Here is a 27,885-nt window from a genome sequence, read left to right as displayed (position 1 = left end):
TGGGGAACCTGGTTAGAATACACAGAACTATATTGGCAATTAATTTTAGAAGCAAATACATATCCAGGTTTGAATGAAAATGTATCTTTGAAGCCAGTGTTAAAGATGAGATCAGCTAAATTGTAATTTATATTTTGGTCAGCATATGGTGTTATTTGACAGTTTTTAATAAATAGTTTTTATTGTAAAGTAATGAAAAGTTGTATGGCAAATATATTTTAAACACATTTTTTATGTTTTATCTCTCACCTAAAAGTGCTATATTATGTTTTTAAAGAATCTATGTTCTTAAGGAGTGTATGTATGTATGTTTTTTAAATGGTGATTTCATGCTTTTTATTCTTCAAGGGTATGTATTAGTTATTTTAATTACATAACTCATTTGATTGGTTCAAGGTTTTTAAAAAAGTGCATATAATTAGTTTTTAACTGTTGATACGCTCATCTGATGAAATTTTAGGACAAAAACGCGGTGAATAAGTTAAAGCATTAGTGTGGACTATTTCTGTGGTGTTCAGTCTGCTTCTTTGCTATTAATAAACATTGTCGACTGGGATCCGAGCTGCCTTACCAGTGCCTCTCTTCGTTTTTGGTTATTGGTGTTGTTTTAAGGCATTTTACCCTTTTTGTAGCAAATGAGCAATTACCAAACCAGTCTCCCAACTGTCTTTGTTTGGCAGAACATGATTAACACCCTATCCCCATGTGTGGACCTTTGTCTGACTGTCATATTTGGGCTTGTCCAGATGTCAGTCTGTGGCAGTATGACAGCTAGGCCCACATGTAGTCTCATAATGACATACAGCAACACAAACCATCTAAGGACCACAGCACATGGAGTGGTTAAATGATGGACAGCCTGCTAAAAAGGTACACTCAGAGATGTGAAGTCCACAACCTTGTGTGTGATGTAACTGCATGTACCCCACTCACATCAGCATTACAAATACATAACAGCAGCCACTGTGGCCAAAGCCTGTGACTGAACTAGAGAAGGACAAACAGACACACATAAGGGGAACGGGAACCACTGGCCAGACAAATGGAGAATGTGCACACCAGAACAAATTGTGCAGTAACATAGGTGCCATGCAGTGTATGGAGTCAGTAAACATCATCTGCAAATACACAACACACACCCATGTAAGTTGAGGTCTGCAACAAAACATAAACTCAAACAATGGACACCTCAGAGGCAAAATCACATGAGAACTCCACAAACCGACACACTACAGACCATGTAGACTCTACACACCAGGGCCTTGCAAACACTAAGGCCTAACCCCAAACACCTACCCTACACAGATAGGCTAACAATAGTATCCCTCTACCCCATGCCATACAGACTCTGCTGAGGTGACCCCTGTCTGGCATACAAACCAATCCAGACCCTGCCTTGGTGGGACTGTTGCACATCTGGAACTCAAGGCTCACTCCATCAGCCTGTAGGCACAGCATTAACTTGGGCTGTGATATCAGTATGGCTTGTTGGTGTGACAGATACATGTAGCACACACTCCCTCACCTGTGGAATACACTCCCTGTCAACAGCAAGCCAAGTGCCTCAATACCCCTAGTGGCTTTACTTGACAGAGGCACTGGGAACTAAGGTCAGGTGGCATGATGCCAGGGTAATCCTATGGGATAGGCTTGTAAAGGCTCCAGGGCCATTAGCCTAGTACACACCTATGGACCTATGAATTAGATTAGTAGGGGATCTATTCCCAGTCCTGGCAAATGTTTGTGCATAAGTTTGTAGGATGAAGTATTTTGTGGACTTTCCCACCCAGTGTCCTACTTTAGCAGTTCTGCTGATGCCATTCACCTTAGAAGTACCTTTGGGCACTTACTAGCCCTATGAGTTCTGTAGCACATGCAATAACAGTGTAACACTATAGTGTAACACTATAGTACAAATAACTAGATAGGCAGGGGTTCTATTCTCATGTCTGGTAAATGTGTGTGTGTGTGTGTGTGTGTGTGTGTGTGTGTGTGTGTGTGTGTGTGTGTGTAAGTATAAGAGTATGTGTGTATGTTTGTAGTATGAAGTATTTTAAAGACTTTCCCACCCACAACACTTCTCAGTGCCCTACTTTAGCAGTCCTGCTGATGTCATTGCCCTTAGAAGTACCTTTGGACAGCATTCAGCCCTATAAGCTTCATGGTGCATGTAATAGCTAAGTAACAGTATAGTACAGATAACTAGATAGGCAGGGGTTCTACACTCAGTTGTGGCAAATGTGTGTGTTTTTGAAGGTGTTTGTAAGTGCGTATGTTTGTACAGTAATGCATTTTGATGCCCTTCCCACTCAGTACATTTCCCATTGCCATACTTTAAAAAGGGCTCTTGATGTAATCACCTTAGACATACCTTGCAACAATGTTAAATTCTATAAGCTCTGTGGTGCGTGTGATAACTGTGTAATAGTAATGTGTTTGAGTGAGAATCATATGCTCTGGGGGTGTGGGTTATACCATTTTGAGGTGTGTACCACCCAGTACAAATCCCATTGCCCTACTTTACAAGGCCTGCTGATATCATTCACCTTAGATGTAACTGAATACACTTGTCAGTCCTCTAAGCTCTGTGGCATGTGGAACAACTGCGTAATGCTATAGTGGAAATAATTAGATAGGTAGTGGTTGTAATCACAATACTATCAACTATAGTAGTGTGTGTGAAACATGTCGCCTGTGGCTGTTGTTTGTGTAGGTTATACCATTTTAAGGTCTGTTGATCCCCTACCCATGACATTACTTTAAAGACCCTATTAATGGCATCCGCCTCACATGCACCATGTAACACTACACAGCCTGTGCCAGTCATCTGTACAGATGTACATGGGATATCCACGTTTGCAACCTATATGTGGTCTGTCATATCATTTCCAAATATGTCACAGTTACCGTGCTGACACACATGCCAGCATCACACATCCTACCTGACTGACACATGATGCTGATACAAAGTATGTCACTCTATCACTTGTGCAAGTTTGTAGTTGCAATAGACGAGACCAATCACTTTGTCTGGTGGGTTATCCCATGATCCATGAAGGCATTCACAAGATTACCTGTTGTAAGAGCTTGTGTGTTATGTTCCAGGCATATAATCTATGTGGAGAATGTCAGGTGTACGCAATACTATAGTACATACAGGTGGATATGTAGGGTTACAAATATGTCTATTGACAACTGTGTATGTGTTTCTGTATGTACAGTCCCTATGGCTATCTTCAGTGTGTATATGTCATGGCTATATCATGTTGTGTGCTTCTTCCACCCTGTGAACACCCCCACTGCCAACCATACAGATGTCATTCACAGTACAAGCACAGTTACCCAGTTTCTAACACCAAGCCACTGTGGTTCATGCAATAGTCATATCACTGTGTACTGTACATTAATAGATGGGTAGGTCATCTACTCTGAGAAGTGTCACCTCCATGTGCATGTGTGTTTCAATGCATGCCCCCATACAACGGTGTGTGTGTGTGTGTGTGTGTGTGTGTGTGTGTGTGTGTGTGTGTGTGTGTGTGTGTGTGTGTGTGTGTGGGTGTCAGATGGCTCTAACATGTTAAGGGCCTCTGGACCCACCATTGGCAATCCTAACAGCCCCTGCAATTGTCACTCACTTCAATAGTAGTGGCAGACAGCCACACTACAGTACCACTGTGCTATTTGTGTTATGTATCTAGCACTATCATTTGTAAGACTGTGCAGGTAGAGGCTGTACTCAGCCCTTCATCAGCTGCCCCATGTACAAGACTATGGCTCTGTGTGCACTACCAGCATGGGAGGCCAGACATGCATATAAGATAGCAGACACACATGCTGGTAATTGACAGGCTAGACTAACACAGGCTGACCTGTGTCAGGAATACATACTCCAAACCTGTCATACACAGTACCAGGCATACCCTCATCAACTGCATGATGGTTGAGTGGATGGGACAGAAATGGCAGGGGCAACAGGTGCTGAGAGCTGAATCTGTTGCAGTTAAAGTAATGGCTAAGCTTGTGAGGGACCTAGTGCCAGTACTCAAGTAACGTCCTCTGTATGTGTGAGCCTGCAGTCCTACAGAACACTCAGGTGACATGTATGAAGGCTAGGTGGCTGTGTCAAGCGTATGTACGCAAGGTCACACTGTCTGCCACAATTGCCCTTACACACTGTTATATGTAAACACACCTAGTAAACATGTGCATGTACAGCTGTACCTTGGCTATGAAACATCACTGTGTTTCCACTCCACCTTACACATCATTGCTACTGTCAGCAGGCCCACAGCCTGCATACACACAGACACCTGGAACACAACCAGAATACAGTACGTGACACTACAGTCAGTCAGTAGTACTAACAGCGATAGTGCATCATGGCTAACAAGGGACATACACCTTGATGTGTACCCATAACTACTGCCAGCAGACAGCACCTTACACAACATGACATTGCTACACTGTACCATAGTCACCCTGTGCATCAGACCTATATGAGCTTGTCTGTGCATCGTTGGTATGGATAACAAGTTTGTGGCACAGGTATCATCACATGCACAGGGTGAGATGTTGGTTTGCCAGAGACCTAGGCTGGGCTATAGGGCTGACATCTTGTGTGTGTGTCTGGAGGGATGATGTTCAACTGGGCTGTGCAGAGGAGCTGTGCGTGTCTCATGGTGACCAGCCTATGATAAGGGTATGTGAATGTTTGTCTGCATGCCATCAAGCCATGTGGATGCCCAACACAGGGCTATGTTGGACAGCCGTGGACCGTACATGGCAGGAGGTAGGGTTCACCATCTCGCCGGCAGGGACACAGGACCTGGTTCTGCCAGGAGTATCACTGGTACCACCAGGCTCAAGGACAGATGCAGTACTGCTCACCAATGTTGGCTGTTGTCTGCGGATCTGCGCACCTGACGGGACTGCCAAGGAAAACGTGTCTATGGCCTGCTCCGGTGTGGTGTGGACAGTACCCTACCTTTGGTACTGCTGTTAGTACTGCCACTATGGGACTGTGAATGTGCATGGCCACATGGGCTCTCAGCTGATCATGTTGCTGACATACGTCCACCTGGCCAATGCCCAGTTCCCACCACATGCTGAAGCACAGACATTGCACAGTCGAGCGGTGATAATGTCTTACCTCACTGTCTATCCACGACATCGGCAAGATGACGTATGGCATCACAAATGCCGTGTAGGTCATCACGCATGGCAGGAAGTACTGCATTCATGGCCGTGAGCATCTGTCTGGTGTTGCAGTCAGTACACGCCTGTGGCTCTATGACAGACCATAACATGCGTCTGGTGCCTGCTGTTGCACTTGCGACAGGGGCTTGATGGACAGCAGTCCTCCGTTAAGCATCCCTGTCCATCTGCCTGTGTGTGACTTCGCCTGTTCTCTGGCTATGGCTGGTGTCTACACTCACACTCGCCATAGTCAACACACTAGCCTGTTCCATGCCACCACCCTCAGCCTGTCCATTATCCGTGGCTGTTGGGGACTGGGTATGTGTGAGCATACTGACTGTGTGCGGGGACATGGTGGGTGAAAGTGGGATACCAAACAATGGCACAGATTTAGGCAGCAACAACCCCACCTGTGCCTCACTATGACCATCATCATCATAGAAGTCTGCTAAGATATTGACATCAGGTTGTGAGGAGGAGAGCCACCAACCCTCATGTTCACCTGCGAGGGTAAGACAACATATGTAAATTAATACCCTGCAGTATTATGTTTGCTGATACACACACACACACACACACACACACACACACACACACACACACACACACACACTCCTGGTACAGTCTGGCACAGCTTTAACATCTATGGGGCCTTCAGGGCAGACCTTACGGTAGTTTTGCCTACCACAATCCATCTCTTTCACAGCTACTGTAAGGCCCAAAACAAAGGGTGACAAATCCTACTGTGTGATGGGCCTAGTAGCAGAATGGTAATTGTGACCAAGACCAAGGCTATTGGAGTGAGCTATACAGTGTCACCATGTGCATATGCACATACTGTAAGAGCTGGCTTACTGCTATACAGACCACACACAATGACAAGTGTAATGATATGTGATGATAACTGATGAAGGAACAAGACTATACACTATCACTACAGTGCCTACACAGTTCAGACTCACAGGGATTAATTTCAGACAACATTGCACGACAGTCTGCAATACATACAGGAAACATGTAAAGTACTAGGTGCATAGCCTCAGAAGCTGATACCAGGCTATTGGCCCTGATGCCCTCATAAGCCTGGCCCAGACTTTCACCCATGTCCCTTCAAAGCCAGCACCTGTTTCCCCTGTCCAGCTGGGACACACGCGGGGTCCCAGCAGTGTCTCATCCATTTCCCATGCAGTATTCTGGCTTCTTCTTCAAGAGGGCTATACACATACTCTGCTAGACATAGGGAGCGAGTGTATTTTACAGACAGTGTATTGTGAAGCACACTACACAATCCTGCCAACAAGTACTATACATGTCACAGACTAGAGGAGGGCTTTGTGTGCATGTTGAATGAGTGGGATTTGTCTTACAGATATGCAGACACACCATCAAGGCTGGTTTGAAAATGGCCTTGTATGCCAGACACAGGTCACCTATGATCAGTTTGCATGAGACTGAGTACAGGGACAGGGCTTTCAGCCTATCTGTAAAGGATAGGTGTTGCAGACCCTGGATTTGCCTGGTTAGGGACCTCTGTGGTCTCTGCAAGTGCTGCATTTGCTTGGCAAGGTACATGTGAAAGAGGCCATTGTACTTGGTAATGCATCTGATAAGGGTGGAGTACAGGGATGTAGTGGCCTCCTGGTTCCTGGGTGACATACCCATAATTGTGAAGTGGGCCATGTAGACAGCCTTCTGTACAATGGTGCCCACATGGTGAGAAACTATCAGGTTGCTACAAACCTTGGTGCTTAAGTCACCTCACACCTGACTAAATGCTCAGTACATTATTACTGTCATAATTAGTGTAGATGACGTCTGCCACAGCAGGGAGAATGATGCATATCCTGGCATTCAGTTTTCAGCAATGCTTCTTGCACCAGTCATTAATTTGGGTGAGACCCTCTTGGAGGATGCTCACATCAGTAGGGGAATGTAAGACTGTAGCCAGATTGCAAGCATCTGTAAACCTGGTCAGCCACAGACCACTGCTTTTGTCTTGTACCTCAGATACGTTTATCTCAAACAGTAGAGCCCCCCATATGGATCCTTGGGGTACACCGCTCTGGAAGACTCTACTTCTAGTGGTGGGTACTATCATTGAGCCAGTTAGCTACCCATCTAGTAGCATACAGGTTGATGCCTACCTGTGTAGGCGCATGTATCCTGGCCACCTAGGGATTATTGTGAGAGAAATGGGCTAGGTGAGGGTAGGCATTGTTCACCATCTTCCCCTCGTTCTTGTGTTTGTTGACCACTTCAAAGAAGATGACCAGGTTTAACAGGCCTGATTTGCCTTTGACAATACCCCACTGTGTGGGTCAGGCATTTTGAGGTTGCCGATGTCCCTGTTCATAATGTCCTTGATAATGCCTTCCATGCCCCTGCAGAGCAGGCTAGTTAGGCTGATGTGCATAAGATTGGCTGGGTCAGTGTATTGCTCCGTCTTTGTGTATAGGGATGACAGTGGCTGTCCTCTGTGCAGATGGGATGACACCAGTGCTCAGGCTTTGGTTGACTACAGTGTATAATGGATCTGAGAGCTCATGCCTGAGATAATGTAGGATGCAGCCAGGGATGGTATCAGGCCTATGGAGACTTCTGTGTGTTGCCTTTGAGAGGGCATTACGGACCTGCTTCCTGATGATGAGGGGAGGGATGCAGATGCTGTGCATGCACATGTGTACCGATGGGGGGACAGGGGGTGATGTTTACACTTAACCTGTCTGAAGAAGGTTGCTGATATCTATGCCGTATGTGTATGTGGTTTTTATTGACCACCACTACAGAGCAGATTTGTGTGTTGCCTCTGGGATTACAGACATATGTGTGGAAGGCCTAGTGATTGGCCTTGGTAGATGTGTCCAATCTGCACTCAGTGATAGCCTTAGGCTAATTCACCTGTGACCTTATTTGCTTGTGCAGACCAAGGTGACGTTACTTCCAATAAGGCACTTGTTCCTTCTTGGCCCTGTCTAGCAATTATTTCCACCTATTATGGCATTTTTGTATTGCTGCTGTCCACCATGGACATTTACACTACCTTGAGGGAGATGATGTTGTCCTGTCAGGTATTGCTGAGTCCATACAGCTTTGCAGGTTCTCACATAGTATTGTGGTGTGGGCTTGGACACTACTGCTAGTTCCAACTGATGGGATGTTGGCTGCAAAGCTACTTCTACCTGTTCTGAGGAGATTTATATTAATTTGTGTAAAGTTTATTTTGTTTGACCCAGACAATAGCCGGGGGGGGGGCAGAGGAGATGGTGACCTAAACAGTGATGGCTATGTGGTCAGATCTTACTGAGGAGGATGACACTGTAGGATTGCTACAGTGGCTACTCATGCTGGTTAGGACCAAGTACAGGATATTTCCACCTGTCATAGGAGTGTTGACCGGCTGATCCACTGCATTGCCAATGACAAAGCCAAGGAGTCTCTGTGCATTCATGTTCAGGTGGCATAGGTCAAGCACACTATGATTGGGTAGTTGAAGTCACCCAGGAGCAGAGTAGATGATTGAATTGTGACAGATTGCAGCAAGTCCCAATAGGTGAGGTGGGTGTCCATAGTCATGGTTGGAGGCCTGTTAACTGCACTTGGGATGTCTCCCATGTGGCATACTGTTTGGCTAGCCTGCAGGTGTGTATGTGTATGATAATGTTTAGCACTCTACCTCCTGTGGCATTGCAGCCCTCCATTTGGGGTCTAAATGTATGATGGGATGAGTAACCTGGCAAGGTTAGTGTGCTCGCCATAGCTGCAAAGCAGGTGTCAGTGACTGCACAAATGTTGGCATCCTACAAGACAAGGTACACTTGCATTGACATAGGTTTCATGCTAAGACACCTAGCTCCTGTTAGAGCAAGACATCTGCACAAAGACATACATCACTGGTGGGCAAAGGCTGGGAAATAGTGTCACTTTATGAATCTAACTGAAACACAGTTGCCAGCAAAGACAGTGTTGCATTCACAGGTCTACTCCATAGGATATGATATCTGGCAATCAAATGTATGCTATTATGTTATTACTTCTGTTTGTAATGGGTTGCCAGTGATGTGCCAGACAATACACAACTGTATGAGGCATTGACTACAAATATGAGGCAGACATGTGGTCAGTCTGAAAAACTCTGGACAGTTGTCAGGTTTGGGCTCAGTATATAATATACAGTTCAATACACACACTTCTGCACCTGTTATTCACTATGCACATACCCTATATAAGTCTCTTACATTTGTAAGACAAGTATATGTATCATAGTAGCATTCACAGGTGACATATGAATATTTACAACATCCCAGGTAGCTGGTCTAGCAGTGTCACAGTCAGTATTAGACAACAGACACTCCAGTAGTAGTCATACATGAGCTGACCTTTGGTGAGGTGTCTCAGGGGCCGGAGATGTGATCCATGTCACTGCAGACAGGGCAAGCAGGAATGGCCATAGGTGCAGGACAGCAGCATGTGAGTCCAGCAGGTCTTGTTGTGACCAAGTGTTTAAATTTTTATTTCACATTATTGCATCCCCCCTTCTGCATTCCATTACAAGCTTACATGATTGACATACCAGTTATAGTGCTGAACAATTTCCTCAAAATAATGCAAATGGTTAGGTTTGTGCAGTCGCAGTCTGTCTTTGTGTAGATGGGTTCAGACCTGTGCTGCATAGGCAGCAGCTTGCCTTTTATAGGTAATGCTCATGAGCAGGTGATGGTCTGTGCACCAATCAGTGTCTCCCACTTACTACTTGCATTTAGAGCAGGTGTGTTGTCTTTCCATTAGCCAATGCCATAGTAACATAGTGCTATAGTTAAGTACTTCATGTGGGCCTTGCCCCTTTTCCTTGGTTGTGTGGAGAACATTATGGAGGTGTGGGGGCTACAGCTTCACAGACAGTAGGTGGAAATCCCTCTCAGGATAAGATATGTGGAGAAAATCCAACAACATCAGGGACAAAGCTCCAGAATTGGTTACAGCTTTTATGTAACTTTTGCTGTTGTACACATAAAAGATTGCTAGATTAACATGGTTTGTCTGGACATGCATTTTCTGTGTGAATTGACATCTGAGAGTGATATGTCTCTGGCACACCTCGCAACTGTCCAGATGTCCACAAACTGCCCAAAAGTTTGCCTGTTATGTTTGGTCTGTTCCTCAGACAATTTCTGTTTTTGTGAAATCAGTAGGATAATGTGAGGATTGTAGTCAGTAAATGTTGGCATCCATTACTGCTTCAGACATCATATCCTTCCGGGATGTTATGTTACAACAAACCCTGTAACACCAGCAACTGTTTCAGTTTGTAACACCATTATGTGAGATATGTCCCTCTTTTTGGCCCCCTGTCCTCCAAATATGTCATGCTTTGTCCGGATGTCTTGCAGTAAGAGGTTCAGAGGTATGGTATATCATCATTTAGTGACTGTACTCCTGATATCATCCCAGTGACTAAGCAGACTTCTGGAAGTGGTATGCAGCAGTGGCCATAAATATGGTCTCACACCCTGGGCATTATGTGGAAATCCGTACAGTTGAGAGTTATGTATGTCTGGCCATTGTTAATAGACTGCCAAGATTGTGTAGCAGTGTTGTCTGTAAATGTTTGTTGGGCTGAGTAGGGAGAGTAGCAGATGTGAGAGTCATAGATTTTTTTCCATCTGACTGTGCATGCTGCTACAGTTGCTGATGGTCTATCGGGTGTATATGTTTGTAGGGGCAGACTGAGAAATGTCCTGTAACACCTCAGGATTCCCAGTAGACTGTGAGGTGGGCCAGTATACATCACTGTAGTGTGTGACTGGCAATCAGGATATGTTTTTTCAAACAGTCATTCTACTCTAAAGTTCATCTGGGGTACTGGTATGTTGCTGTGACTGTGGTGCAAATGGTTGTGGGTAAACAATTTCTCACCAGTGTCTGCTTTTCCATCTCTGTAGTGCATGATATATTTGGAAATACATGGGTAAATCCCCAGAGCTGATTTGCAGTAGTGTCATGTTGGTCTTACTGTGGTTCAGAAGGTGCTGGGTGAAATGGTTGGCAGCTCTAAGTGTTTTTTCTCTTCTGTTACATGACTGCAGTTATACCTCTCCACTGTCCAGATGTCTAAACACTGTCCAGATGCATGGCTCATATGTTTGGTCTGTTCCCCATAACAGCTGTGGGTTTCTGACAAATCACTGGGATGATGTGAGCATTGACATCAGTAAAGTATGACAATCATTTGTGTTTCAGACCTGGAATCTATCAGAAAATGGAAGGTAAATCAAACCATGCTACTTTAGCAGACATCTACTTGTATAACAGCCATATTTCAAATATGTCACTATTGTTTGCCCTTTATCCCCCCACTTTGTCAGGCTTTTTGCAGATGTCTTGCAGTAAGAGGTTGGTTAAATATGTGTGTATATATATATATATATATATATATATATATATATATATATATATATATATATATATATATATATATCTGTGTGTGTGTGTGTGTGTGTGTGTGTGTGTGTGTGTGTGTGTGTGTGTGTGTGTGTGTGTGTACATATATATATATATATATATATATATATATATATATATATATATATACATATATAAAGTGTATTTTATATATATATATATATATATATATATATATATATATATATATATATATACATATATATATATATATATATATATATATATATATATATATATGTGTCTGTTTCTTGATCGAAATTTCACTATCTCAAACAAGAAACATCGAGCCCCATTAAAGTGAAAGTGCACTACATCGAAAGTGAACTTTCGCAAAAGCCGGTTCTCCGAACCAGAAAAAAACAAAAATAAAATACTTTAAACAGTCTTTTGCAGGAGGGCCAAGCCCCCCTGCACTCCCCACACCCCCCACTTAAATATACTAACTCTGAGATCGCACTACAGTGGGGAAAAGAATATATTTCTTTATCCTCACTGCAATGGGCTTCAGAGAACTGTCTTTAGCTAAAGTGCACACAGCGTCCTGGGTTTGTGACTTGGCAGGACTGCTTATTTTGTTGCTGGCCAGAACAAGGGCTGATGGACACAGAGTGATTAGGGCACTTTTAAGTGGGTTTGTGCAGTTTTGCGTGAAGTTAAGCAATACGAATAGATGGTTAAGTCCTCTTAGCTTTACTTAGCACTGCTTACTCCCGCACTAATTTTAATTAAAGAAAAGAAAAAAAGGTGATAGGAAAGTGGTGAAATGGGGGCAAGCAGGGGGTAAAACATTAGGAAAAGCAGCCATGGATGTGCAGGATGGGTGCAGGAAAGGACCATAGCTTTTCATTTCTTTTGCAGCAACAGCTGTGAATAATGTGTAGAATTTGGAATTTACAGCCTCACACCCCACAGGGAGTGGAGTTGGCGACAGACATTTGTAAAATAATTAGTGGGTAGACTGATTAATTTCACTGTACATGCAGGCGAAATGTAGAGCTATGTATGGGGCAATGATTTTTTTCTGGGACAGATGCCCTTTTTTTTTTTTTAACTGAGAGTACGATGTTGGGGATGGACTGTAGGTATGTATGGGGAGGTAGGTTGAGTAGGATAGATAGCATTTTCAGACAGAAAAGACACACATGACAGCAGACAGGGGCAGTATATGACACATGTGGGGGGTAAACACCTTGGATGGGGAGGGTGATTGGGACTCAGAGGCCCATGACCCCCCAAATGGATACAGTGGAGCTGACATCCCCACCCATGGGCAATCACCACTGCACCTTCATGGCCCTGAAGCTGGCTTTGTTGGGGGCTGGACAAGAGGGGCAGCCTGTCTTTTGAGGTGCACCAAGTGGCCCTCTATCTGGTGCAGCTGCCCACCCAACTCAGAGCAGATGACGCTGCACACCATACTTCAAAACATTCTGTGGGTGACGGGCTCATCTCCATGCCTGTGCCTGGGGGGGACAGGCCCTGTCCCCTGAGGTGGTTCCACCCAAAGGTGGTGCAGGACCAGCGGAGGAGGATATTCCGGGTTGGGTCCCAGACGTGCTGGGGCCCGGTGCTATGGCCAGATGGGGCGGGACAGGTGGATCCACCAGGATTCTGCCTTCCCAAATGTGCTATGGTGTTGTTGGTTTTCCCATCTATACTGGTTAGTCATAAACAACACATTTCAAAATTAGTTATAACAGCATGCGTGGGTGTTCCCATTAACCCAAACCAACAGATCTGAAACAGTTGCATAGAAAACAGAACACATGCATAAATGGGAAAACAGTAAACATTTTAACAGCATGCAAGTTACATTGACGACATTGTCCGTGGACAATGAAATTCTTTTAAAAAGTGCTGTATGGCACTTTCTGAGTGCAGGGGGCATGTTAGATGCTTGTGCACTACATAAACACACCCCCTGCACTCAGTGGTGTTCATGCCCGTTTAACCTTAGCAGTAGTGTGCCTTCATGAATATGCAAGGTGCGCTGCTGTTAAAGCTAAGGGTAAATGGACACAGTTCACTCCGTGCAGGAATAGCACTATTCCTGCATGGAGTTTATTGAATCCCGGGAAATGTATTGTATTTTGTTTTTATTCCTTTATTAACAATTTTACATTAACCATTCAACATTTGCACTCTATCCGTTTAGTTCAAGTAAAATAGATACTAAGTTAACAATGAACACTAAACCACCCAAAAGAGATTCAGACCAACAAATAAAGAAATTAATAAAATTATACTCCAACAAAATAACAAAGTTTGACAGCCATTTTAGTTACCAAAGTGTTCATTTCCTTGAGAGATTGTCTTATTAGATTTCTATCTGGAAGATTTGGGATACAGTGAACTTAAATATAGTTTCAAAAGAATGGAATGTTTTTCCCCTAAGTTCAGTTGCTGATCTCCACCAATGTTACAGTTGAAATTCCTTCTATATAGGTCATCCAGGGCAGCCACCTCCTTGAAAACATATATTTATTACACGTTGTATTATTTCTTCCATTTTCCTTACTGAATTGACCAACTATACCCCCTCTGAGGTCTTTGGGGCTTCCTGCTTTTCCCTTTAATTTATTGCTTTCTTTGCTGCTAAATTTATTATTATTAACATTTCCAGGTCATATCTTCCCAATAACCCCCCCCCCCAAAAAAAAAGTTCTTGCCTCATTTCATTTCTTGCTTTGATCACATGTCATAGTGATTATCATTCAATCAAAGTCCTCTCTAAGATCTTTTATTCGGAACATCTCCAAAATATGATGCCAGTTCCCCATATCTCCAGATTACACCTCCAACGGCTTCCTGTAACTGGCGGTATAACCACTTTAACCTGTAAAGGGTATAAAATATTTGTGCAAGCACTTCCATCTGAAAATTATGAACTTTCTTGATATGTTTTTCCTAGGTATACACATATATGCTCCCAAACCTTATCAATTATCCTGCAACTTAGTTGTTTTTCCTGCAGTGTTTTAATTTTGTTTACTATCCACTTCCTCTCCTTTTGTATTCATTTCTGAAGTATTGTTATTGTCACTTTTATCCTTATTTCACATTTTCTGATGTTTTTAATCCATTTTACTAACCCTAGCCATCCCTCCTCATTCTGTTTAACCCAGTGCTTCTTCTTTATCCCATCTATCAAAGCTGCATATTCCTTATCATTTCTCACCCAAGTCCATACTTATTTCCTTCCTCCTTCCATTTCATCACTTTACCCTCCTTCTTCAATTGTTCTCAGTATTCCAAACTTGTCATCTTTTTCCTACATTTCACACTCCAAATTTCCTTCCTTCACTCATTCTGAGAGCTACTTATCAGCAAAGAATCATGCATCCATCCATTCCTATTTCTCTTATCCAATACTTTCATTTCTTTCTTCAATGTTTCCATAACTAGATGCTCCATAACTTCCAATTCTACCTCTAAGAATGCTTCCAATCCAACTGTTTCTTTCTTTTAACATCTAAATAACCTTATTGCCCACATTATGGCAGCTGTCAAAAACGCAAGTTGTATTGCCCTCTCATACTTATCAAAATCTGGAGCAGCTAGTTCCCATTTTTCTTTAGGTAAAGTTAGCTTTTCCCACAGCAAACATGGTGATCCCTCTCTCACAAAAAAAAAAAAATCCTCATCCAATTAGTAATCCCTACTATTTTGTCTTATCCCAAGGGAATCCAAAAAGACTGTGTCAAACACAACATATGTGGTAAAACATGCCACTTTAACACTTGTATTTTCTGATCCATATCCAGGTTTAAATGTCTTCAACTTTGTAAATGAGTCTTTATCTTGGACATTGCCATTTGGTAAGATTGTTTGCTGGATGCTTTGTAAGAGTCAGCTATCCATACATGTAAGTAATTAACCTTTTTCCTAGATAGCTACAGAGGGGTATCTTTCCTGAATAGCTTCTACACCCCTCATATTTATCATTACAACCTTTGTTTTATCCAAATGTATCTTATAATCAGAGAGTCCCCCAACCTATGCCATTTTTGTAATAGTCCTGTCAGATCCCATTTTGGTACCCTCAAAGAAAGAATAATGTTGTCTGCATATAAAGCTAATTTCAATTCCCAATGGCACTATTGGTATCCTGCTAACTGTGAATGCCGTATCTCTATTGTTAGGGGCTCCAGATACATTGCAAACAGTTAAGTAGATAGTTGACATCCCTGCCTTGACCCTGTCATCAGCTCCAGTTTGTTTAATAAGTTAATCATCACCTTTACCCTTCCGAACATTCAAAAATACTTTGGAGTGCCACTAGTAAATTCTTTCAAAGTCTTAAACAAAAATGCCTACTCTACCTGATCAAAGGCTTTCTCTGCATCTAAACTCAGCATCTAAACTCACCATAACTGTCTTTCCCCTTCTATGAGCATCCTGCACTATCATGTTTGCTCTAATATTATCAAATGTTTGCCTACCACCTATAAATCCACACTTATCTGGATGTATTTTCCTAGGAAGCACCTTAGCCAGCCTGTTGGCAAAAATGACTATAAATATTTTATAGTCATGACTTAAAATAGTCACTGGCTTGTTTATGGAAGGACTTAATGGGTCTTTTTCCTCCTTTGATAAGATCACTATCACTCCTTCCTTCCATGATTTTGGAATCACACTAGTTAACATTCTCCCAAACTTTAGCTAGCTTATGCTCACCATTTTTCCAGACCTCAATAGGAATACCATCTAAACGTGGTGAGTTTCCTGTGGCCTACCCTTTTATTAGTTAATCTATTTTCTCTTCAGTAATCTGTCCCCAGAAACCCTCTTGCTTTTCATCAGTTTATCTCATGAGGGAAGGACTCCCCATGTATTCCTTCACCTTTTGTGTTAAGACTCCCCAGGTATTCCTTTCCCTTTTTGTTAACGTATTCCCTCATGTCTCTGATTTGTATAATTCCCTATAATAATTCTGAAATGAGCCTCTGTAATGACCTCAACAGTATTCATCCATTCCCCTTTACCAGTCCACTTGGCTGAACAACAGCATGTTCAGCCTTCTGCTGTTTTAATCCCACAGTGAGAGCTCTAGTGGCTCTAGCATTGTCTGCATAATATCCACCCTTTAGAGATATGTGTTGTAACTTGCTATCTCCATCTGTTGTATCTCTCTGTCTGTAGTAACTTCATATGTGTTGGGATTAGTGCTTTCCCTTTCTTTTGAAACTGTCTCAATAAATCATTTTCTTGTAGGCCAGGCTTTACCTAACATCCATTACACATTTTCTGCAGGGAAGCCCACCTCTCTCCTGTAAAAAAATTCCATTTTCCCCTGAAATTCACATTTGATAACACCACAGGAATACCCTCAAGCAAACGGGGAAGAATCAGCTCTATCATTCACCCCCTTAAAATATTTTCTGTAGGTAAGCTGACATTTCTCCTGTAAAAAGAATGCCATTTCCTGTGAAAAGCAACCTGAAATCCATTTTTGATAACAGCAGGACCATAGGAATGCCCTCAAGGAAATAGGGAAGAAGCAACCCTGTCACTGACTGAGTGTGTCAAAATGCATAATATATGCGCTGCTTCTATTAACTTTTTATAGCTAACTACAATACCAAAAAGTATCTACACTCAAGACAGGATTTTGGCTGAAACAGCACCCTAAGTCTCATCTCAGATACCTGAATTTGTCTTCCCAAAGTAATAACAGTCCATATGTAAAATATACCCTTTTATTGTACAATAATTTTTAAATACCTCCCAGTTAACAACTTCTGCAAGGTCCATTTACTTTGCAATTCAAAGTCTGTAGAAATCTCCTTATGATTAGACAATTGGTTAAACAGACAAGTGCGATTTGTAATGTTAGACATCACTATTTGTCTGGATAACTTGATATTGACTAACAGAGGGGTCACTCAATTAAATTACAAACAAAAGATACAAATAAAATTAGTGAACATATTTTTTATTAGCTCATGGAAACATATAACCCTGCTCCAAGGCCACTTCAGTGATTGTTTTTGAAGACTATACCCTCCTTTCCTTGGTGGAAACAGCAGTTACACTTTACACTGTCTAAATCCTGCCTTCCTCCTTCCTAGAGTTCCTTGCACAATTTAGATTTTTTTTCCCGATTGACCATGCCACTCTACTTTCATATTAGATGCTCCAGATAGCTAGGGATCCAGTTTGCCTTGTCATAGTCACAGAGTGAATGACCGATAGGTCACTTTGGGCTAATAGCAGGAATTTTCATGAAATTGCATTTCAAAGCAATAAAACCTACAATTGCTTGCTCTACCTTATCACTCTTTTAATGTTTTTTTTTTTTAAATGTGGCACATGGTCATAGTAAATCAGTGTTGCCATATTAAAGGTGCAGCTACCACCAAGTAATATCTTAATTTTCTATATATTCTTTTAAGATTATGAGGTGTTTTGTAAACTACTTGGCAGCATAAGGAAGTAAACTGCAGCATAAATATGGATAGATTTAAAGTATGCACTCCACCAGTGTCATTGCAGTATTTCAAAACATGGAGCTGGCTGAATACTATGCAAAAAGTGTAAATACATAGTATTTATACTATGCAAAAAGTATAAATACATCATTACGATTGCCTGCAAAGTGCTGTTTGGCAGTTCCTAAAGGAAAGATGCAGTCTCAAAGTACATTTAATTTTTCCCAGGGAATATTTGATGTGATTCAGTTGTAATATCCTGGTATTTTATCATTACAGGGTGCTCTCCCATGTTACCTCTCCTGCTCTTAATTAGGGTGACCACACTCCATATGTGAATTCCTGAACTGTATTTAATCCTAGCCCTCTCAACAACTTTCCAAAAATAACATCCTTCCCCCTCTCCCAGCAAGGCTTCTGCCCCTATCATATTACTAGTAAAGCACTCCTACATTTCACTAATTCTGTAATTTCCCATAGGAATGAAGGAAGGCTAGTACTTGCTCTCTTTCTTAACCTTTTCAAAGCCTTCCACATAATCGTATATCCCATCCTCCTACAAAAAAACTCAACTTTAGGATTTGACTGAACCACTTCCACATGGTTTAAAAGCTACCTTGTTAATAGATCACAGGCAGTAAATGGTACAAAGACTTCTCCTTTTCCTCCCAGTCTCCCCAGACATCCCACAAGGGTCCATTCTTAGACACATTATTAACATTTTCATTAATAACCTCCAGATGCCTCAAAATCACCCACAATACTTCAGTAAGAGGATGACGTTGCCCTTATATGTAGCATTCAAAGCCTTAACAACCTGCAACAAATCACTAAAAATCATTCTCATCCACTGAAGCTTGACTGACTCACAGCTTTTTCTTAACCCCCCCAAAAACGCAAACCTATTTTCTTTACCCCACAACACTTTTCAGCCCAGAAACCCACCTTTGATATTCTCTCAACAAATATTAATCACTAAATATAAATCATCCCAAATACTAAGCTGCTTGGCATGTAAATTGACAATAGCTTAAAATTTGACTACTGCATCCAACATACAGTAAAGAAAGCTCACAAGAAACCGAGGTCCCTAAATAGAGTCAAAACTTTCCTCAATGACCAAACCAGAAAACAGCCTGAACCCTTCTATTCCCAAAACTTCTTTATTCATCCCCTATTTTCACCAACTTACAAGTCTCTCCGCTCTCAAAGCTTAAACAACTCTATCACAGAGTATCAAAATTTGCAGTAAATCATCCACAAAAATCCACTGCCTAGCTTTCAAAGGACTAAACTGGGTTGAACTACCTGACTTACTGTCTTACTCCTAGTTTGTGACTATTTATAACCTCATCCAAAAACCTATAAACTATCCATCTTTGAGAACTCTAATCCAGCCACACAAACCAGATAGACACCCTCGCTCAACCCAAATGCTGCTCCTCCACATCCCTAAATCCAACACTACAGCTGGTGATACTCTATTCTCAAACCATGTCACCAAAGCATGAAGCACCATAGCTCTCTCTAAAAATAGACCAACATCTCAAACATTTTAAACAAAAGCTAAAGTCACACTTGCAGAATGTCTTCTCTGGGTTAGTACCCCTAGACTTAATCATCATTCCACATTTCTTTCCACCTTTCAGTTACTTCCTTCTCATCCCTTTCTCACAACCTTTCTTCTCTATAGTCTCACCCACTCACCATAAATGACTGCAACTCCCCCACTTTTCCACTCACTTCATCCTTCTTATGTTCACCCATAGAATCTTCTTTTCTCCTCCAGCTTCTTCTTCTTTACACATTCAGTCCTTCTCCTTCTTTGATCAGGCTTTAATGTACTACACCAGATGCAGACCAGCATAAAAAACAAAAAATAAAGCATAAAAGGATGCTGCTTTTCTGCAACTTTATGTCCAGTTTATGTCTTTATTATCTGCTTACTGAAAACCTAAGTGCACAATGCAACTTGCCTACTGAAATTTTTGTCTGTATATTGAATTATGCTCATCATCTTCTTTTGCTGAAAACAATAATCTGTATCTGTGTCTTATATTACTATCACAATGTCTACACTACAATGCAGACTTTCCAAAATACTATTAAATGACTTTTCTATTCCATGTATAAACTTTTACAAAATGTCTTTATTCACTAGACTATGTATGCAAATGTAAAATGCTGTTTTTTTTCTATACTATATATACATCTTTATCTAATATGTATCAGTTGGAGCTTTCCATGGGCCTCTACTGAAAAGGGGAGTCTCTGACAAGTTGGACTTTCTTGGTTAACAAATGCAATAAATAAATATAATCTTACCAGCTTCTGTTTCTCCAACTTTTTCCCCTCAGAATATCCTTCATAACTATCTTTTTTGATGTTCCTCTTGACTGTTTCCCAATTACCACCGCATCCTCCAGGTGCTAAAAAACCTGCTCTTCTTTCTTTTCATGTTCTCTGTATAATAAGTTGAAAATGTCCAGTGATGTCCCCTCAAAACTTTAAAGTCCCAAGAAATGTGACTTTGACATAAGCATGGTCAGACAGTTTTGTTGGTGCAGTACAAATTTCATTCACTAAATTTATGTGCTTCGCTTCTACTTAAACACTTTATCAATACATTAGTACTAATCAAGCCTAGCAGAATAGAAAGTGTATTCCTTTCTCTTTTCTCTCTGGAATCTTCCAGTATCTACTAACCCCTCCCAGCTATTCAACATTCTTTGGCAGTTTTTCACACTTTCATAAACCATATTCTATCTTTCCCTCCCACTGCCTCATCCAGCTAAAATATCATATTCCAAGCCCGCATTATAATTAACACATCCTCATGGAAGCAGAGTATTTCCATTAATATACTTTGAACTATCCTGAGTCTATACCACGGGGGTAGATAAAACATGGGCGTCTTTAATTCGCATCTACAAAATTCACCCTTAAGAGACACAAATTCCCTTCTTTATATTCTAGTCTCCCCATAAATTTACATAAATGCCTTATTTCTTTCAGCATCACCATCCCTTTTTGCCTGGCTCCTTGATAACTAGAGCTCACTTCTACCATAAACCCTTTCTAATCCAATTTTGTATGCTCAGCTAGTTCTGCATCCGTACTATTTTCCCCTTTTCCATCTTCAACATATTCAATGTTCTACCATTCTTAACTGGGTTCATTAACAATTAACATTCCAAGTAATGGCATGTAATTCACTCATATCCCCCCTTGCAGATTTCACCTGCTTCCTTTTCCTTGTAATCTTCCAAAGCTCCATTGTATCACTAAGCCTCTTCTCTGCTTACTCCACCTTGTCATAAAATCCTCACTCTATCACTTTTCTCCCTCTTCACCAACCAGTCTGTAGCTATTATGATTTTCTAGCTGTCTAAAAGTATGTACAGAACTATAACATCTACCCAACCTATGTACAATACACCCCATTCCAAAAGTGTAAGCCTTTGTTCCAAATTCAGTGCCAAGCCAATGCCTCATACCCATCAAATGAAATGGCTCAGCAATCCATTAAAGACACTGCAATCCATGACGGTGCTTACCCCACCAGCCCAAGCACTCTCTTTCTTGTTAAATAAATCACCTGCTTCCATTACAAATCACCATTACAAGTTCTCTACCCTCATTTCTACTAATTTCATATTTTATAATGCTTTTAGAACTTGCTTGAAATACACCAAACCTTCATTGCTGCAATTATTTTAAAAACATTTTCTATGTATGTGAGCAAAATGTCTATCTTACATAGCCACTCATGCTGCTTACAAGCACATAGCATTGTAACTTCTACATGGGGAATAAACTCATCTTAAATCCAGACTATTATAGCACTAAACATGTGAACTGTTCATCTGCAATCTTTCATAGGTATTTAATACTCTCCTAACAACTCTAGTTTTTACTTAATGACATAACCATCCACTATTAGTCAGTCTAGTTTCTTTCCACTTTAATCATCTATACCTGCTGTAGTCCCTCCTATTTAGAATAGTTTAACTGTCACATATCTACTTAATGTATCGTAACAAGCCCACCCCCATTTTTGAGTCATCCATCACCTAGATGGGGGAACCCGCTAAATGCCTATCCTTAATTAATATTCATTACTTTCTAAAACATTCTGCTGGTTTTTCCTGACAGTCTTCAATCTTTCCTCTATTTTCTTTGCCAATGGTTCTAAATATAATGCAAATAATAAAGGGGAAAGAGGACACCCCTGCCTGGTTCCTCTTCTGAAGCAAAAATTATCAGAGAGAACCCAACCCACTTTAATTTTCGCCTCTGATCCCTCATCTATCTTCCCAATCAATCCTATAATTTATTCAGGAGATGCAAATGCTTCCATTGCCCTGCTCATAATGTCCCAGCTTACTGTGTAAAATGTTTTCTCTACATCAAGATCCACCAACAAAAATGGTATTCTCTTACATTCTGCTTCCCTCTGGATCATCAATGCCCTGTTAATGTTGTCAAATGTTTGCCTCCCCTCCACAAAACCACACTGATCCATATCTATCAGATTTGGCATCCTTTTAGCCATTATAGACATGAACACTTTGTAATTATGGTTTAGTATGGAAATGGGCCTGTATGAAGCTGGACCTGATGGGTCTTTACCCTCTTTAGGTATTACAGCTACCATTGCTTTCTTCCAGGATGTTGATACTTCTCCTCTTAAAATACTTTTAAGCAAAACCTTCCAGATCCTTATCAATTTTTTCCTCCTAGGTTCCAAACTTCCTCAGGAATACCATCTATTCCTGGGGACTTTCCTGTAGATTGGTTATATATCACATTTTTTATCTCATCTCCTCCTATCCTGTTAGTAACTGAGCCTCATCTACCTCTACTGAGCCTCATTTACCTCTAAACTTGGCATATTTAATTCTATCATAAACATTTCTATTTGTATCTTTTCTTGATTTTCATATTTCTCTGCTTTATAGAGACTTTCATAGAACTTCCAAAATATTTCTAATACCGCTACAAGATCTCTTGTTACCTTCCTTGTTTCAGGCTCCATAAGTTTGGTGACAGGCCTTTCTGCTTTCTGTTGCCTGAGTCATGGTATTTTTTTTTGTGTTCTAGTATTATCAAAAACAGTTGCTTAATAGCAACCTTTCTAAACTCGTGCATATTATTGATTTTCTGTCTAGTATTTTGCAGTTGATCCTCTTCTTGTTCTCTGAGATTCCCCCTATTCTGCAATACTTCAACATTTGTCAGTCCCTCTAAATAATTTGTTACTTATTAACCATAGCTACCTTTCTATTATTTCCACCCTATTTTTAAACTCCATCTTAATTTTATCTGACTCCCTAGCTTTGTTTTCAGAAGAAATTTCTGTACTCTCTAACAGGTCCTGAATAATCTCCAGTACCAATTCCTTAAATTCCTCTCTTTGAAACAGATAGGTGGGAAAGTGCCAATGTCTCATTTTTATTTCATTACCCTGTGCTTCTATTTTAGTTATTATTGGTGTATGATCTGAAACAGTTACTGGGTGAGTATCAAGACCTTCAATTAAATGCACGTGTTCCTGTGAAATGTAACTTCTGGCTAGCCTAGCCCAGTTTTTACATTTTGGGGAACAATATGTAAATTCACTCCAAACTCCTATTACTGAATTCACATCTTCCATGCCAAATATTTTCATAAATTTCTTCAAAAATCTACTCTCCTTTGTTATATTATCCCTTCTGGACCCCACAGACACATCTTCACTGCTGCAAATAAAATTCCATTCCCCACCTATAAGTAATATTCCTTGCTGAAAACTAATTATTTCTTCCAGAATTTTCTTAAGCTCCATTAGAGCAGTTTTAGGTGGAATGTAAATACATGCCAGTATAATCATCTGCCCTTGCCAGTAGCCCCTTAGCACTATTATTATCTTTTTTATCTTCTTCTATCACTATTGGAGCTCCTCTTGCAATTAATATAAGTACTCCACTTTTCCTTTGTCGCGGGTATTCTGCTGAATAACCATCCTGAAAACCTTTCGTTATCAAATTCACATATTCAGTTCTTTCTAAGTGTGTCTTCTGTAACATAACTATTTGCACTCTACATTTTTATTATAGTTCACTTCTCTTTTTGTATTTATCTGTGAGTCAATTTACATTTAAAGACAGTACAGAAAGCATCATTGTATTAAAAAGTTATTATTCCCACCTTTTATGTATAACACCTTTTTTGTTAAATGTCTAGTTCCAGCTTTTGTGTTACATAAGTACACTGTTTGGCAGGTTTAACTTTTATACAGTTGTTTGTTGTCATATCCATTTGACCTTATGTCACATCTTATAAAACTTTTTGTTTTATTGAAACCCCTTAAAAAACACACCCCAATACCCTCCTAAAATATATTAACTTAATACTAACATACAAAACTATGTACACCTTCAAATACTGAAGTTTTACCCTCCTAACAGGAAAAAAGTTCCAGACTGACAGCCACACTAATAGACTTGAGTTAACTTAAAAGAATGGTTATCCATGCTAAGAAGCATGATGCAGCTTGTGCTTCTATTAAGTGCTGATTGATTTTGTCTTATCGTTACAGCTCTCCCAGCTGGGAAAACCCCTGAATGTTTTCAGGGAACATTAACTACCTTGGGAAAATCTCTGAATGCTTTCAGAGAACATTATCTAGCTTAGGAAAACCCCTGAACATTTTCAGAGAACATTATCTCCTAGCCAATTTCTCTTTTCTTTTGTTTTTTTTTCCTCAGCCAATCCCTCTCCAGCAGACTACAGCCAGTTTCTCTTTATCAGATTGTCTTCATGGAGACACAGGAACCAGGCAGCCAGTTTCTCTTTATCAGATTGTTTCCAGCTGCAGAATTGTTACTGAGCATACATGTACTTGCTAGAAAAAAGCCTCCTATTATTCAATGTTCTTTTTCATTTACTTGCTCTCTTAAAACATGTTACTAAATCAATATAAGGTCTTTAATCCAGTCATCCCCCCAAGCAAGAATGAGAGAAAGCACATTAATTTTTTTATCATGCTTTTTACCCAGGCTTTTTTTTTTTACATTGCAGTGCCTACATTTCTTAAAACTGAACAAGAAGAAAGAGAAAATGGAGAAAGAAAAAAAAAGAACAGCTGCATAGTGGTTAGAGATCTTTAATTGGATACCTGTTTTTAATAATTAATGTATTTAAATGTTCATATCAGAAGTTGTTGCCAATATGTCTGAAGAAGAAGTGGGTTACACTGTGAAAGCGCTTACATTATTTCTGTTTTTAATAAATGGATTGTTTTTATTACAGTTAAAGGTGTCATTGTCTTGCCACAAACTGATATATCATAATATAACTCTATAGTGCCACAGTATTGCCTTACATCTCTCTGTTTCTAAGTGTTTCTCTTCTTCTTTGGATGTTAAGGCATTAATCCAGAAGGTTCACATATTTTGTTCATTTTGGGAGTATTACATTTTTTATCTGACCACTGGAACTATGGCCAAAGAACAACAAGAAATTGAACTGGATTATACACCAGAGAGTCATACAACAGAAGCCAGCATCTCCATTAAGAGTAGGTTGCGAGATTCTCTGAATAGAGTGAGCAACCCCTCCTGCCAGGATATGATCCTGTGAGTAATAATCTTGATTGTGAATATGATGCAAATTTGGAGACTTTAAGGGACAAAATTAACCATTTTGAGGACTGCTTATTCACATTAAATAAGGTACAGCTACAACATTTTTACTTTGAGGCATGCCTCACATTGAGAGTGATTCTTAGAGGGTTACGTATTCTCAAAATGCCCACTTATGGGAATATGTACCCCTTGCTACTAGCAGAGTGGCAGAAATTAAATGAGTTAAGCTTTAAATATATGAGCTTAATGATAAATTATTTCAAACTGGAAGAAGAACTTTCAAATAAATTACTCAATATACAAGCTGAACTGTATGCAGAGTTTCCCGAAGCACTAATTGACATTAAAATTGGGAATATAATGGATTCCCTAGCATTGTTTGAGAAGATATCTCTACATAACAAATTGCAGAAACTAGAAAGAGACAAAAGGGATTTCTCTAATGGCCATGTCTTTGCCTGGCTGAAAGAGAATAGTGGCATCAATCAGCGAGCAGCAGCAGGGCCAGCGCCCACTTTGGGAACCTATGAGTGGCATGGTATGTCTTCGGCACAATGGACTACAGCCCAAGGGGAATGCATCGTAACCGTTGAAGCAGGAAGTGAACAGCACACACTGAACCTCGTAGTAGAAGGGAGTTCCCAGTTGCAAAATCCCTTGAACCATTCTAAAGGAGAGTTATTAAGGGCTAGATCTAGGAAGTACCAATCTCCTTCTTTCAGCAAAAACAAACGACATGGCAAACATGCAGCAAGGAAAGAAACAGCCCAATTTAAACTACCCTTTACCAATAGCCGTAAAAGGAACCAGCGACAGGGACAGGTCCAGGAGCAGAACCAGACTGAAAAGGAAATACGTCCACAATACCAACCATACAACACACACAATCAAGAAAATATGGTTGAACAACACGATTCAGTAATATGGAACATTTCTACCACAGAACTTACTCATGAGCAATCACAAGGTTTGGAAAAGGGTCTCTCCTTCATACCTGCTCAACCGGCAGAGCTAATGGACTATATTCTCGATTTAAAATGTTATACAAGGAAGTAATGTTAAAAATTTTGTATGGGAATAATGATTCAACTAATGATTTAAATAATACTTCTAATATGTGTTATGACTGGCATAAACCTAGCACTTATATACCCATCAATTATCCTGTTCTTAATGTTTTTGAAAAATTATGTACAGAGGCATTGTATCAAGCTTTCTACAGTGGTTCAGATAGTGGTAAGAAAAGGGGCTTTTTTAAATTTGATTTTAAACAAAGGGCATCCTTAAAGTCATTACAGAAGGATGAGACTATAAGTATACGACCCGCCGATAAAGGTGGACCTATAGTAGTTATGGATAGAGTGTTCTATGTCAGCAAAATGAACGAGATGTTAAACAATGGTATTTCATATAAAACAATTGCTTATGTAGATGTACATAGAATAGTTACTAGGATTAAGAAAATGTTGCAGGAATGCTTTGCAATGAGATTATTGGAGCTGAACTTATATGAATATTTTATGCTAGAGGATCCACTAATACCAGTCATGCAAGACATACCTAAAGTCCATAAAAATCCCTTAGACCCACCGATGAGACTTATAGTCTCAGGTAAAGGATGGTGTACAGAATCTATTTCCATATACCTAGAAAAGGTTTTAAGACCATTTGTAGATCAGAACTGTTTTATTCTAAGAGATTCTAAACAGTTCTTAATGGACCTACACCAATACTACTGTATTAATGTGGATCTTAGAGGGAATATTATGGTTACTTTGGATGTACAATCCTTATTTACAGTTATTCCGAATAACTAAGGTATAGCCATGTTACAATATTATTTAGGAAAACATTCTAATTTAGAAGCAGTGAAGATATGATAGCGCTACTAATGGAACGTGTTCTAGAGAACAATGTATTTACTTTTGACAACCAGCTAAAACTTCAAGCAGGTGGAGTAGCCATGGGCACTCCATGTGCTAACAGTTACGCTAATATAGTTATGGCAGTATGGGAACAAGAACATATAGTAGATGGTAATTTTAGAGCACATATAAAATTTTATAGACGGTTCGTGGATGACCTCTTTTTCATTTGGGAAGGCTCCTTAGAACAATTGCTACAGTGCTTTGAATACTTGAATCATGCATCTACATTCTTAAGAT

The sequence above is a fragment of the Protopterus annectens genome, chromosome 12.part0 (assembly GCF_019279795.1).
Source record: "Protopterus annectens isolate FY-2018-M chromosome 12.part0, PAN1.0, whole genome shotgun sequence".
Taxonomy (NCBI): domain Eukaryota; kingdom Metazoa; phylum Chordata; order Ceratodontiformes; family Protopteridae; genus Protopterus; species Protopterus annectens.
This window is presented reverse-complemented; position numbering follows the sequence as displayed.